At 38.6% G+C, this 15590-nt stretch overlaps 1 protein-coding gene and 1 pseudogene across 1 annotated transcript in view; one reads left to right on the top strand and one right to left on the bottom strand.

Moving 5' to 3' along the window:
* Positions 1–15590, bottom strand: part of LOC141812566 (ATP-dependent DNA helicase Q-like 3) — a gene marked incomplete in the record, with an annotated part of 48024 nt that overhangs the window by 2149 nt on the left and 30285 nt on the right.
* LOC141812800 (U2 spliceosomal RNA) lies at positions 704–883 on the top strand (annotated as a pseudogene).

Below are 15590 nucleotides of genomic sequence, written 5' to 3'. Positions count from 1 at the left end.
CCGAGGAGAAACACTGTGCAATCGCGATAAACGGACGGCTGTGGTTCACGCGATTCGGCAGTGGACGGCTGGGATGCGTCGCGCACGAGTCGGGCAGGATACCGTCGCGCAGTATATCATATCTATATATATATATATATATATATATATATAGTAATTTTTCGTATCATGAATTAGATATTGGATATTTTTCATCAAATGGTATCAGAGCGAGGTTTATGAGCCTCGATTTTGATACTTGGCCGAATCTTTTATTTTGTATTTTTTCTTTACCAATTTTTGTTTACAGAATAAAATTTCCTAGAATTCCTTAAAATCCCGATCAGGTTTACTGTTCCTCTTCCATCCGTTTTTCCCCTAAATTTTTTTCCCTGATCAATTTCCTAAAATTCCTAAATTTCTGTAAGTTCTGTTGAAGCCACTGAACGTCGCTTCCGATCCAGACGTTGTTGAAGTCTGTTGTCGCCGGTGGCAGATCTGGCGTCGCCGGTGAAGTCATGGCCGACATTTGCAGCCGCGCATCCACGCATGCAGCCGCGCAGCCGAGGAGGCAGCGGCAGTGGCAGGCATTGGAGTGACTAGCGCAGCCGAAGAGGCAGCGGCGCTGAGCGGGTCGGCGAGCGTCGTGGGCGTCGTGGTCGGCGTCGTGGGCGGATTAAGGAAAAACCGGTGTCGTGCGTTTTGGGAACCGCCGGCGTCGTGCGTTTTTTTTTGGGAACCACGTAAGGAAGAAACGGAAAGAGTGGGATTAAAAAAAAACTGTTCTTATCAGTTTAATATCTGATACGTGGGGCCCACTCTTATATTAAATTAATTTTTAAGTGGGAGAGGGCCATTACAGTGGCTTGCTGCTGGGTTCTCGCGTCGCCTGTGCGCACCTTAAACTAAGAATAATGATAAAATGCACAGTATATTTTCTAATTAAAAAAAACCGTGATATTAAATTGTGATACGTGGGCCATTGGCTCACTATGATATTAACTTAAATTATATGTGATCAAAATGATCTCTTTTAAATTTAAGACCTTTCGAATTATTATTGATATTTTTTTCATAATTGTGAGCTCGCCTTCGCAAGACGGATTATGATAAAATATACTATTGTTGGAAAATTATTATTAATGTGGCATTAAGAATTATTTTAATAATGCACTTACCCTATCGGTTTGTCTTTATTAATATAGTTCCTAATGATTGGTAATTATATTTTAAAGTTTTCAGTATCCTTTCGATATTAGCTTTAAGAATATAATTATTTTATGTGTTGTGGGAGTTACTTTATGCATTGTAATTCGGGACCCTTCGGCGGGATTGCATTTGCATAAGATAACTTTATTGTGGTCATAAGCTCTATTACTTTTGTTGGATGTGCTCGACAATAATCTCTCATTAATGTTTAAATTCCAGCTTTGTCTATGAGTATGAACTTTTTACCAAAGCTGAATGGAACCAATTATATATGAGGACTGAGTTGACTCTGTTAGGTTATTCCTTGTCATTTCTAATGTTGATGCTGCCCTTACTAAGAATGAGCCTGATATTCCCACAACTGAATCTTCCGCTGCTGTTATAACAAAACATGAAAAATAGGCTCATTCTAATAAAGTTTGTTGGCAGCCTTATGTATGCTCAAGTTTGTACACGTCCTGATATTGCTTTTGTTGTGGGTGTACTTGGGAGATACTTAAGTAAACCTGGTGTGGCACATTGGTAGGCTGTAAAATGTGTTTTGAGTTATCTGAAAGGTACCAAAATTATATGATCACATATAGGAGATCAAATCATCTTGAGGTAACAGGTTATTCTGATTCTGATTATGGAGGTTGCCTAGATGATCATAAGTCCACATCAGGATATATATTCACGTTAGCTGGAGGAGCTATCTCTTGGAAAAGTGTTAAACAAACTCTTACAGCTACATCAACCATGGAAGCAGAGTACATAGCTTGTTATGAGGTCACATGTCAAGCGATATGGTTGAAAAAAAACTTTATTGCTGAATTTGATTTTGTGGAGAGTATCTCTAGGCCTCTCACTATATATATTGTGATAACTTTGCCGTGGTGAGTTTTTTTTTTCCCTCAAAAAAAAAAAAAAATAAAAGCTCAAAGCGGACTAAACACTTTGACACAAAGTTTATGTTTGTGAGAGAGACGGTTCAAGAGTTTAAAACTCGTGTCGAGCATATCCCTACAGAGCTTAATATTGATGATCCCCTAACCAAATGCATAACTGTTAAAGCTTTTGTTGACCATGTAACCCCTATGGGTGTAGTAAGGTCTTTTGATATTTTGGGTTAGTGGGAGTTTATGCTTATGTTTTGTTATGATCTCATATTTATAATAAATTCATGTTATCTTTCCAACTACAAGTTTCTGTTCTCTTTTCTCATAAAGTAAGGGGTGCGCCAGGCCAGCACAGTAGTGCAACGCACAGGCGACGCGCGAGAACCCCAGTAGCAAGCTACTGTAATGGGCGCTCCCCAAGCAACTAATAAGCTGCTTGTTTATTAGTGTCCTTCAGAACAGGCATAACTGAAGGTACATGTCCAAATCATTTTCTGCCTCTCTCTAATCAACAGATCGAGCACCTGGACTGATTCTTATCTTTGATTAAATTTAAGGTGGACTGTTAATTAATGTTTCTAGCAACGAACGAATCATAATTCATAAAGCTCCCAGTTTAGATTAGATTAGATTTGTGGGCTACCCAAAATCTCAGTTCCATCATTGAAGTACTAGTTTAAGCACTCATAGATCTGGTTGTATGCCATTTCTTAGGACACTAATAAACAATAAGCAGCTCGATTATATATTGATTCCCCGAGCGCAGTGCGCTAGTTCATGCAAGTTCTGCCTAGGATTTTGATATCAGACGTAAAATGATCCTTCGCGAATGAAAGTGTTGGAAGTTGGAGAAAAGCTCCAAAGTGGCGATCGAGGACAAGGAACCAAATTCTCAAGCACTTCAGCCGCGCGATCCCATCAATCAAAAATTAAGTTAATATCATAGTGAGCCAATGGCCCACGTATCACAATTTAATATCACGGGTTTTCCTCACGTGACCCACGACACTTTCAGTTTCTTCCTCACGTGGTTCCCAAAACACACGACGCCGGTTCCCAAAATCCCATGACTCGTCAAATCCATGACCACACACGACGCCAACGCCGCCCACCGACTATGCTCTCCAGCGTCGAGTTCCAGCCACTGAGTTCCAGCCGTTGTGCGTCAGAAAACATCCCACAGCGTCGTGGGCCAGCACCGGCTCCTGCAGTCTGCACAGCGCCGTCGCCGACGCCAGCCGCTCACCAGTTCTTCGCTAGTCACAGCGTCGCCGGTCGACGCAAGATCCGCTACCGGCGGCAACAGACGTCAACATAGTCTGGATCGGAAGCGGCGTTCAACGACTTCGCTTCAACAGAACTCCAAATTCCTTAATCGGAAGCGGCATTCAGTGGCGCGGCTTCGCTTCAACAGATTTTAGGATTACAAAATAAAATCTCCAAATGTCCTTAATCAAGAACTTGATCGGGATTTTAAGGGATTTTAGGGCTTCAACAGCGATTGATGGCAAGGAAAAATACAAAACAAAGGATTCAACGAATCAAAATCGAGGCTAAGATAACCTGCCTCTGATACCATTTGATGAAAAAATTTCAACATCTAATTCATGATACGAAAAATTACTATAAAGAAAATTAGATGTTAGAAATACCTGGAGTGGAAGATGTCGTCATTTTTCCTTCCTGTTAAAACAAATAAAAAACAACCGTAAAGAAAACCGCAGAGAGAACTTCTCCTATCACCCAACTCAAATTTCTCATCGTAGTCTCAATGGGGCGACAACAATATTTAAGGTTAGGAGAAGGGGCCTCTGCTAAGATTTAATGGGCCAAGCCTACCCATTATAGCTAAGCCCAATAATAACATATTAATTATGCTTGTCCACATAAAATATCCAACATAAAAGCCTTTGTTTTTACTTAGTTCACAATTTCTAATTACTACTCTAAGGTGCACGATCTTTGATAGCTTCAGTGGTTAATCCACTATTAACCTTCTTCTCAAAGAGAAAAAGACTCATTTCTTTTACAAAAATCGGGTCGGTAACAAGCTTACTGACCTTTAGAATAATTAAGTTCTTAAGAAATGATTACAAAAACGTAAACAACAATTAAGTGTTATCAAATGCTAGGCTCGTTGGAGCTCGAAACGGCGTCGGGGCGTTGTTGCATCATTTGAATGCAACGTTTCAGAGTTAGGAAGCATATAGTTGTTATCTTTGAAGCTGCTGGTCGAAGGCTCTTTTATTGACCATTTCAAGCACCTGGATTCCTTCCTAGCGCCTCCACTATGATCAATTAGATTCGACCTCATCGTTGAGTTAGCCATCCTCAAATGCTTGGATCCCTTTCGGGCGTCTGAAATGCTGACGTGGTGACTACAAGATGACACCCTCTCTTGCTGAGACTTATCCTTCTCTTGGTGCTTGAATCCCTTCTAGACGTTTGGAACCTGACGTGTCTAAACCACTCAGAGAGTGCCACATTGTCTCCATCGTTGGGATCCGTAGGATTGAGTAAGAGCGCTAGAGGGGGTGAATAACGTTGTTTCGCATTTTCACACATTTAACAATTCGTGTGTAAAAAAAAAGTATATGATATCAAAAAGTACAGCAGAAAGAATAAATATGAACACTTTTGTTTTTATTTGGTTTACAACCACAAGCTGCTGCTCCAAGACCCACAATCCGTAATCATTTTTGACAGACAATTCACTATAGAAACTCCCCTCTTACGAGAAGGAGTTTATCGCTTTTACAAATATGTTAGGATTGGTAAACTTATATCATCCTAATTTCTTAAGTACAAAAAGCAACAAAAAGATTATCGACTAAGAGTAGTAGACTTGTAGTAGTCGGTGCAGCTCCTCGGCGTTATAACAGTGTTTTGAATCAGATATTTGTGCACAGGAAGTCATTATTGATGTGTATTGAATTGATATTAGGGTTCCCCCTCACAGTTGCTTATAAAACCTGATTCGGGCGCATGAATGCTGACGTGGAGGTTGTCGATTCAACTTTGACTCTGCAACGCCTTATAGAGATCCTCTCCAGGCGCTTGGAACCTCTCCGGACGTCTAAAGGCTGAGGTATCCTGACCACTGGGACTCTGTCATCTCATCCACCTCGCAGGCCCGTTCGATTGATGTCTAATCGACTGGATCCCTTTCGAGCGCCTAGACCATCCGGTTGCCTAGATTTGAATAAGGGCGCTCGAAACACAAAGTTTCAATTCCTCCTTTCCTTCATTACAAGTTAGTCCAGAACCAAAGATAATAGAAAAGTAACTATTTTTGCAAACTGTTTAGTCTTGATTTTAGGTTTTCAGTGAAACCCTATATCAGACTGATGCCTACTATTCTCTTTACTGGGAATGTGTCCTCACCCATTCCACTCGGGTGAATTTATCTTTTACCAACTAGGTCCTCCAAACTCGTTGGGTTTTTGCTCAGCCTTAATCCTCGACCCCTAGGTCTTCTACTACTAGACTTCCAGTCCTCTAAACAAGCCTAGACTTTCCGTTTGGTGCTCTGATCTACCAAGACTTCTTGCCCAGTCCTCTAAATCAGATCTTTCATCCAATCCTCTAGATTAGGACTTCCTTTGCCTAGCCGCAACTAGGGCTTCCTTTGCCTAGCCTCAACTAGGACTTTCTTTACCTAGCCTCAATTAGGACTTCCTTTGCTACCTACACACTCAATTCAGCTCATTAAATCACTTCTCAAATTTAACTTGAACTCTTTGCCATTATCAAACTCAGATTCGATCATCTGGTGCTCCCTGTACCAACAATCTCTCCCTTTTTTATTATGACAACTTAGGTTCTAAGTTAAGTAAAATATTTACTTTAATATAATTAAGTTATCATAGTTTTTAGTCAATACTAAGCATTTAGAAAAAAAATTAAGATTTTGACTTCCCCCTTAATTCAGGATTCTCCCCCTAAAACTAAGGTCTACTTAGAAAAATATTTTAAGAAAATTTCTTTTCTCCCCCTGAACTTGACATGATTTTTTCTTTTATCAATTTGGTTAAACCATTCAAGTCATATTTAAAATATTTTAAAAAATATTTTGCAAATATTAAAATAATTTTGAAAACATCAAAATAATTTTAAACTTAATTTTAAAAATTTTCAATGAAAAACACTTTGAAAAATATTCCAAGGTAGAAAAAATTTTTAAGTCATTTTCTAAGTCTTTCCAAAAATATATTTTTTAATTTAACTTAACCTTGACCATTCTCTCCCCCTTTAGCATAATTAAAAATATTTGTTAAAAACTTGAGGGTGGTTTTTTAAAAAAGTTTGAAAATCCTAAAATTTTAATTACGTAAAAATTAAGGTTGAGTCCAAACATGCCATTAATATAATATATAAAAATACTTAGATTAAAAAAATTTATCTCTTAGGCATATGTCTAACTTATTGGTATTGGCTGATTATCAGAAGATAGCAGCTTGACCAAGTTAGTCAAGTTTAAGTGTATCAATCTAGCTAGCCTTTACTAAGCAGAAACATTTAACTTGATCCATGGTTTTTATTTTTAGCCCAAGTTTTGATTTGATACATGGACATAATCATCAAAAACTCAGGCTTTGACCCTATGCATCTCACACTATTCTAGGTTTCACAATACACAAGTAAGCTATTTAGTGTGCTTTGTGAGATGTGGTAACCTAAGTTTGTAGGTGCATAATCTCTATTGGGAGTGCCTAGACTAAGGCCAAATGTTCCTTTTACTTTTGAAACAAAATTTGAAACTAAGTTTTTCAAAGACAAATAAAACTTTAAAAACACTTATAAAAAATTAAATAGTAGTAGATTTGAAAATCATAAATTTTAAAAAATAAAAAAATTGTACTTAGTCTCTAAGCACATTCCTTTTTTTTTAGTGTGCTAAATTCAGATTCAGGCAGGGATTTTATGAAGATGTTAGCTAGGTTTTATTTAGACTCAACATAGTCGAATATAATTTCTCCCTTAACGACATGGTCTCTAATAAAGCGATATTTGACCTTATGTGTTTGGTTCTAGAGTGATGGATTGGGTTCTTGGTCAAATTTATTGAATTGATATTATCAATTAACACTTTAGCGTTTTGGTATTTCAAGTTGAAGTTAGTTAATGTGTGCATCATTCAAAGTAATTATGCAACACATTCTCCCATAGCTATATACTCTGCTTCAATAATAGATAATGCAATACACTATTGCTTTCTACTACACTAGCTGACTAAACATGGACTCAAGAACTAGCATCCTCCACTTGTATTTTTTCTGTCTAGCTTGCAACCAGTATAGTCTGAGTCAGAGTACTCTACTAGGTCAAAGTGATTACTCCTAGGGTACCACATTCCTAATTTTAGTATTTCCTTAACATATCTAAGTATTCTTTTACTAATGTTAGATGAGATTCCTTAGTATTTGATTGATACCTAACACACATACCTACTACAAATAAAATATCAGGTCAACTTGTAGTTAAGTATAGTAGACTACTTATTATACTCCTATAGTATTTTAAGTCTACTTGTTTTCCTTCTGGGTCTCTATCAATATTGGTGTGTGCTGCTATGGGTGTTTTTATTTCTTTGGAGTTTTTCATACCGAATTTCTTAATTAATTCTTTGGTGTATGTAGTTTGATAAATGGAGTTACCATCTTTGGTTTATTTTATCTGTAATCCTAAGAAAAAATATAGCACCTATCCAACTCATTTTGAACTCATTTTTTTATTAGTTTAATAAATTCTTTTAAAAATTTAGTGTTGGTTGAATTAAAAATGATATCGTCTACATAAATTTAGGCTATGAAGAAGTCTTTTTCTACGGTCTTAACAAATAAAGAAGGGTCAATTTATCCTTGATTAAAATCTTTAGATACTAGGTATGTTGATAGTCTTTCATATCATGCCCTAGGTGCTTATTTCAATCTATATAATACTTTCTTGAGTTTGAAGATATAATTTGGATGATATTTATCTTCAAACCCAAGTGGTTGACCTACATAGACTTCTTCTTTAATGAATCCATTTAAGAATGTGGATTTTACGTCCATTTGGTAGAGCTTGAATCCTTTGTGAGTCGCATAGGCTAACAACATTCTAATGGATTCAAGTCTAGCTACAGGTGCGTAGGTTTCATCGTAGTCTAACCCCTTTACTTGGCTAAACCCTTTAGCTACTAACCTAGCTTTGTTTCTTATGACTTCTCCTTTTTCATTTGTTTTGTTTCTAAATACCCATTTAGTTTCTATAGTAGATTTATTATCTAGCATGGGAATTAAGTCCCATACTTGATTTTGTTCAAATTATGGTAGTTCCTCTTGCATTATTATTATCCAGTGATAAGTCCTAAATTAGGAGTCACAATAGGGCTTCAAATTAATAAAATATTGAAAACCCTTAATTCACAAAACAGATGAAATATAGGGGCCACGAGTCGTGTTTTTCCAAGGCTAGTAGAATTTTTATTTGATTCAAGCTCGAATGTCGTTTCTTTTTTTGGGTTTTCTATATAAAATGGGGTTTTAATAATTTCAAATGAAAATGTAAATTAAAACAAGCAACTAAATGAAAAATGCAAAAATTGAAACCTAAAACAAGCTAACTCTAATGCAAGCTAAATGAACCCAACAATTTGATGGCAAGAGTGAATAATCAGAAATTTGGCAATGCAAACAATGCGACAAAATCCCAGAATGCAATTAAACCACTTAAACCAGCCTATCCTAAATGGCACGGAACAGTAAGTTGAAATGTTGGCACGGCACAGTAACAATGAGAAGAATCAAAAGAAGTTCTAGCTAAGCTAAATAAAACCTAAGCAAACTCTAAGGTGATACCTAAATTGCAATGAAGGGCAAAAACTAAACTATCCCAAATAAGCAGATTGGTAAACGGCATGGCACGGAACAGTAAGGCAGGAAATCAGACTTATCAGAGTTTCAGTAACAATAGAAGGTGCATTTGAAGATTAAAACTAAGCTAATTAAACTCTAAAGCAATTCAAAATCCAAACACAAGCTAAGCATTAACTAGTTAAACTGAATTGACAGGGTTTAATCGGAAACACAAATTCGGGAATGGTATTAAACAGAATCAAGGAAATGTTGTAAACAGAAATAGCAGAAACAAGAAACATCCCAGAATTTCTCTCCCTTTGCTTCCTCGATTTGGTGTCAATCAAACCGTTTAATCCAACAATGTTGGCTTCGACAGTTCCTTTGTAATCTTCAAAGTGGTTTATGGTTTTGTTGCTTGCGGCCGAATCCTGAAAAACGCCAGAGAAACCCTATGTGGCGCGACAGAACCTGCGCGAAGCCAATTTGGAGCTGCAAAATCGGAATTCCTCCTTCCTCCTTGTGCTGATGGTCTTTCTGAATCCTTGGACGTGCCACGCGATCTTCCGAGAACCCCTCATCGATGCGCGGTGTCAAAAGACGCAGCAGATCACCGGAACTCGAAGAAACAGAGGTGGCGACGCTGGAAGAACCCCCGCCGGTCGTGCGCCTTCCAGCCGCCGGAATTCGCCCAAAGAACCAGTTTAGGACTCCTCAGGGACCGAAGAATGCAATGGAATCGAAATTTCGGGATTTGGCTGACTGTGGAGCTACGTTGCGAGGCAGGGGAGGCGCGCCGCGGGACGAAGCACAGGAGCCCTGTTCATCGATTAAACGTTGGTTTATATAGTTGCGGGTTGATTAATCAATGCATCCTGGCCGTCCGTTTCGAATTTGATGATCTGGACTTGATCTAGGGCTTTAGGGCAGCTTAGGACTCCCAAAAATTTGAGAGATCTTCATCGGGCTCGATCTAGGTCGTGTCTTCCATGTTGGCTTGGTCAATTTGGGCAGATTAGCTCGATTTGATTGCGATTGAACTCGAACTTGACCCGATTTAGCCCTAAAATCAAATAAACTCAATTAATGTAAAATTTGCCATTAAATCATAGAAATTATAATAAAACCTTCAATTATACCACATGACACAAATATAATCAAATTAATTCATTTAACAATTATTTTCATGTAAAAATCCAGAATTGCATTGATTAAAAAATGCATAAAAACCTTGACTCATCATCCAATAAGGGGACAATCGGTCATGGGAATTAGGGAGGATTAGGAAGGGATTTAATGAGAGAATTCCATGCCATGTTAAGGAGAAGGGAGTAAATGGAATATCCACCTCACCCTTTCCTTATGCAATCCCCTTATTGCCGAAATCTCTCCACTTCTCCCTCATTCTTGTGACCGAAACCTTCTCTCCCTCTCCTCCTCTCCTTGTGACCGAAACTCCCAAGAGGGTCTAAGTGGCCGGCGCCTCCAACCAAGCAAAAGGACAACAACAAGAGAAGGGCTTTAGGGAAGGGGATTGGTAAGGGTTAGTTTAGTTTCTTTGGTTTTCTCTATTCTCTTTTCCATGCTCTAACCTTGTGGCCGAAACCATGGATGGGTGATCTTATCATCCTTGTTGTCAAAACAAGAAGACAACACCAAGGGCTCGAGAGGCTTGGAGAAAGAAGAGTACCAAGGCAATAAGCAAAAAGAAGGGCTCTTCCTCGCGTTTGGTAGAGTAAGACTCCCTCACCCTGCAACATGATCGTTTACGGTTGTTTCCATGATTTCTTAGTGTTCCTAAAGATTTCAGTTTAAAACATAAAGAAGTCTTGATTGATAACTTTCGGCCATGGAATTTAAAGGTAGGGTCTAAAAGCATGCTTTCGTAAGTTGGTTTCTTTATACCATTTATGTGAATGTATAAGTAAACGGGTTCGTTTTCCATGTGATAAAGATTTAAGGTTCCATGCTATAGATCCTTAAAGTTCGGCTATACATGCTAGAGGTTTTTCAAGTGTTTGTTTAACATGCCATGGTTTAGAAGAAAATACAAGATAAGGTTTATATGGAAGGTCTTACATGTAATGACTCTTATGGTATGTTTTATGTGATGCTAAAACCTAACAATGATTAGATGGGCTAGAGGATATTTCACATGCTTTAAGAGTTATTTTTATGGAATCTACTTCATATTATGTGGGTTGTAAGGTTCGGCCAAGTCATGAAGAAGAGGTTTGGATGAAGTTTCCAACTTGGTAAGGTGTCCAAACATTATGTAACGAATGCCTATAAGAGTATATGTAACTAGATTTAAAAGTTAATCAATGGTTTATGATAGGTGTAAGGTTCGGCCACCATGAAACAAAGGAGTTAAGGGTAGTTCTAATCCTAGCTAATGGCTTCGAAGGGTAGAGAAACCTTAACAAGAACCTAGAACATCAAATGGCTTCTGATAAACACCTTGGAACGGATCGCCTTGATATTCAGATGTAGGGAAGGATATTGACGTCACACTCAAGAAAGATGAGAAAGTGAGTGATAAGTCATGGGGGTTTTGATCGCCACAAGTTGCCTTGATAAGATCAAGATTAGTTCTTTGCCTAAGAACCAAAGGAAGCTCTCACAATAGAGAAAACTCTAATTTCATTCAAACTCAACATGCCTTAGCCATACAAGAGTTCTCCTATATATAGACTTAGTGGAGGTTGAAACATTAACTTCCCACTAAGCTTTTAATATCCACTAAGACCCACTAGGCACTAATTATGCACCATTATCATGCATGCATGCATGCATGACATTTATTTCCCATAATACTAGCTTAGGAACTCCCAAAAAGCATTAAAAACCCACCAAAAGATATCAAAAATTATTTCAGAAAATTCCCCCAAAAATACCAACGAAAATTGGACACTTGTAGCCCTTGAATGCATCTTGGATCATGTAGATTTGGGCCTTCAAGTTTTGTCTTTATGTTGACCCAATTTCACTTTCAAGTTGAAGGAATGTGATCCATTTAGTTGTTGCCTCCATTGTGCATTGATCCTCCTTTTCCTTGAGCTCTATTATTAAGCCTTCCAAAGCTTGCTTCATTCTCTTAGTCTTGGATCTTGTCATGGGTCCTCCAATTCCCTTCAATGCCTCTTCCTCCTTGGTTTTGTCTTGTAAGCTTGTATCCCCTCCTTGGTCCACATCATTCCCTCCTTCTTTAGGCGAATTCGTCCTCGAATTTAGATCTTCATCACCTACATCAAAAGGACGCAAATCAGCCACATTAAATGTTGCACTAACACCATACTTACCGGGCAAGTCGATTTTGTAAGCATTGTCATTAATTCTTTCCAACACTTGGAATGGTCCATCTCCTCTTGGTTGAAGCTTTGATTTCCTTTGGGCAGGAAACCTTTCCTTTCTCATATGAACCCACACCCAATCACCGGGTTCAAGGACAACTCTTTTTCTCCCTTTATTGGCTCTATTCGCATATTGCTCCATTTTCTTCTCAATTTGAGCTTTAACTTGCTCATGAAGCTTCTTCACATATTCTGCCTTTGCTTTGCCATCCTTGTGAACTAAAGAAGAAGTGTTAGGTAAAGGAAGCAAATCAAGAGGTGTTAGCGGATTGAACCCATAAACAATCTCAAAAGGAGAAAATTGAGTAGTAGAATGGACAACCCTATTATAAGCAAATTCAACATGAGGTAAACATTCTTCCCAAGACTTAATGTTCTTCTTAATAATTGCTCTAAGAAGAGTAGAAAGAGTCCTATTTACCACCTCAGTTTGGCCGTCAGTTTGAGGGTGGCATGTGGTGGAGAAAAGAAGCTTTGTTCCTAGCTTGTTCCATAAGGTCCTCCAAAAATGGCTTAAGAATTTGGTGTCACGATCTGAAACAATGCTCCTAGGCATGCCATGAAGTCTTACCACCTCTTTGAAAAACAAATCTGCCACATGAGTTGCATCATCCACTTTGTGGCAAGGTATGAAGTGTGCCATCTTGGAAAATCTGTCAACTACCACAAAAATGGAGTCCTTACCTTTTTGAGTGCGTGGTAGCCCTAAAACAAAATCCATAGACAAGTCAATCCAAGGGGAATCAGGAATAGGCAAAGGAGTGTAAAGTCCATGAGGTGAACTTTCTTATGTTGCATCCCTCTAGCAGTCATTAAACGAAGGGAGACAGCAGGAAAAGGCTGATGAAGATGTGTGTGGTGGTGACTTGGCAAAGTCCCGGGCATTAGGAATTTATATTTGCATGTTGAATGTCTGAATTATCTTTATGATGAATGTTATTGCTAAGATGTTTTAATATCAACTAAATAGCTAGACAATAGACGCATAATATATATGTTGATTTATCACTTATGAAATCACTGCATGTTATGTTTTATGTTTTTCCACTGCGAAGTTTTGTGGTTTTCGTATGTGATTAATGTATAAATGAAAAAAGCAAACTGTGGCGTCCGTCTAGGCCCACGTAAGGGCGGGCGTTACACTCCGCCTCAAGGACCGGGTCTTTAGTTGCGTTTTGAGATCGGCCCCCTGAGTCTCAAGCTGATGGTTGGCAGATTTCAGCAGAGGGACTCGGTGTTCTAGCTCCTGATATTCTTTTAAGACCTGAAAGTAAACACAATCACCCAACCAAGAAGGTTAGTATTAATTCATGGAAAAACAAGTAGAGATATAGACATACCTTAGCCAATGAGTCATTTAGTCGCTGACACAATAGATCATTAGACAGCTTCGATAGAATGTCCGTCTCATACCGTCTATAATCCTCTACCGAAGTGCTAACTCCCAGCTTGACCTGCAGGAGTGGTATGGGGGGAAGGCTCTGAGCTAGCCGGAGCACGAGGAGGATGTGCAGCACGGGACTTCTTCTGCTTCGCCGACTCACTGGGAGCTAGGGAATTCTCAGAAGAAGTGGCCGGAGACTTGTCATGGCGCTGCTCGTGCGAGCGGGTTTCTCTGACCGTCTTAGAGGAATCTGCCTCTGGCTTTCTCGGGGCTTCGGAAATTTCAGGCACCGTCTTCAAGGATCATGGATCATCTGGCACCGGTTCAGTCACCTGACAAGGATCCACCTCTATAACTGTATCAGATGTCTCTCCTTCAAAGGTGTAACACCCGTAATTTTTCTATAATAATTCCTCGATGTATATGAATGATAGCCTAGTCATGAGGAAATTTAGTAGAAATACTAAATAGGCCTTATACTAAAGGATTAGAAAATAGACCAAAGGTAGGGTATGTCCTAATGGGTCGATGAGTTAATATTTTTCATAATGGGCCTAACCCTTATATGGGCTTAGCCAATGACAAAGGAAATGGAAAATGGGCTTATGAAATGGATAACAAGTAATGAGCTCTCTTATGTGGACTTTGCCAAAAGAAAAAGGAAAAAAAATATGGAGGTGCCAAGGATTGAACCTTGGACCTCATGCAAAGTTGCAAGCCTAGGTGAACATGAGTTTGCCACAAATGCTAGCATGCAATTGCTATGAAAAGGAAAGGGGAAATTTTAGTTAAAGCTAAGGTTTCATGAAGAGGTGTTTAACAAATAAAAAGGCACTTGGATGCTTTTACTACAAGGGTTAATGAGCAATTAAAGGAGGAGTGGTAAACTTGGATTGAAACTCTTCTCTCCACTCTCTCTATATAAGTCTCTCCCCTCACCCAATTCCTCATTTGCTCTCCTCTCCACCGAAAACACTCCCCCTCCCTCTCATTTCTCTCATTTGGCCGAGAGCCTTGCTCTCTGCTCTTGTGTTGTGGCCGAAAGGTCTTGAGAGGTCTCCACCTTTTCTCTCATTTGCTTCCTTGGCCGAGAGGTTTGGGAGGCTTCTTCATCCATAAGGCTTCAAGGGCAAAGGCTAGGAGGCTTAGGGAGAGCTAGGAGAAGGAACAAGGAGGTCCTAAGTAAAAAGTTTACCTTCTCTTGTCAGGGTAAAAGAAATTCGTTAAAGAACCGATGTAAGTTCCCCTCACCTGCAACATATTTGTTATGTCATGGTTTCGTGAATGTTTTCTCATGTTTTCAAGTTTTGTTGTTGCAAAAATCATGAAGAACTTCTTGAATGATTCGGCCAAAGCATGCTTTAGATGATATTTTTAAAAAACCTAATCCATGTTCTATATGTTTGGTAATGTATTCTACATGATATAGATTTCATGTGATTAGATTCAAAACCAACCACAAGTAAACCCTAAAGTGAACATTCGGCCATGATCGATTTTAGGGTTTAGGTGATGGTTTTAAAACTTAACTATGACTTAATGTATGTTTAATGAACATGTATGATGTTTTAAAGGGCTTTTGGTTTAACCTAACTCATGTCATGCACCCTATAGGTTTCGGCCACAGGAGGGGTAAGGGTTTTAAAGTTATATTTTAAACAAACCATGTTTATGAATGATATATGAAGATACCATTGAGTAAATTAGCTTTCATGAGTTTAACCCAAACCTAGGGTTTCCATGAAGGTGAGGTTCAGCCAAGTAAGAAGTTAGGGCATCAAGTGATGCTCTAGCAAAGAAAGGGTGACTTATAACAAGTGATGGTTTACCATGCATTAGGGTTAAATGAAATAGTTTTAACATATGTTTCATGTCTTGGAAGTTTCGGCCAACCATAAGAACCTAGGGTTTAATCCATGCTATAAACCTAACTAGGGTTACAAGATAT

The sequence above is a fragment of the Curcuma longa genome, chromosome 19 (genome assembly GCF_044706935.1).
Source record: "Curcuma longa cultivar G26 ecotype Majalengka, Jawa Barat chromosome 19, ITB_CL_G26_1.1, whole genome shotgun sequence".
In the NCBI taxonomy this organism is placed as follows: domain Eukaryota; kingdom Viridiplantae; phylum Streptophyta; class Magnoliopsida; order Zingiberales; family Zingiberaceae; genus Curcuma; species Curcuma longa.
This window is presented reverse-complemented; position numbering and strand designations above follow the sequence as displayed.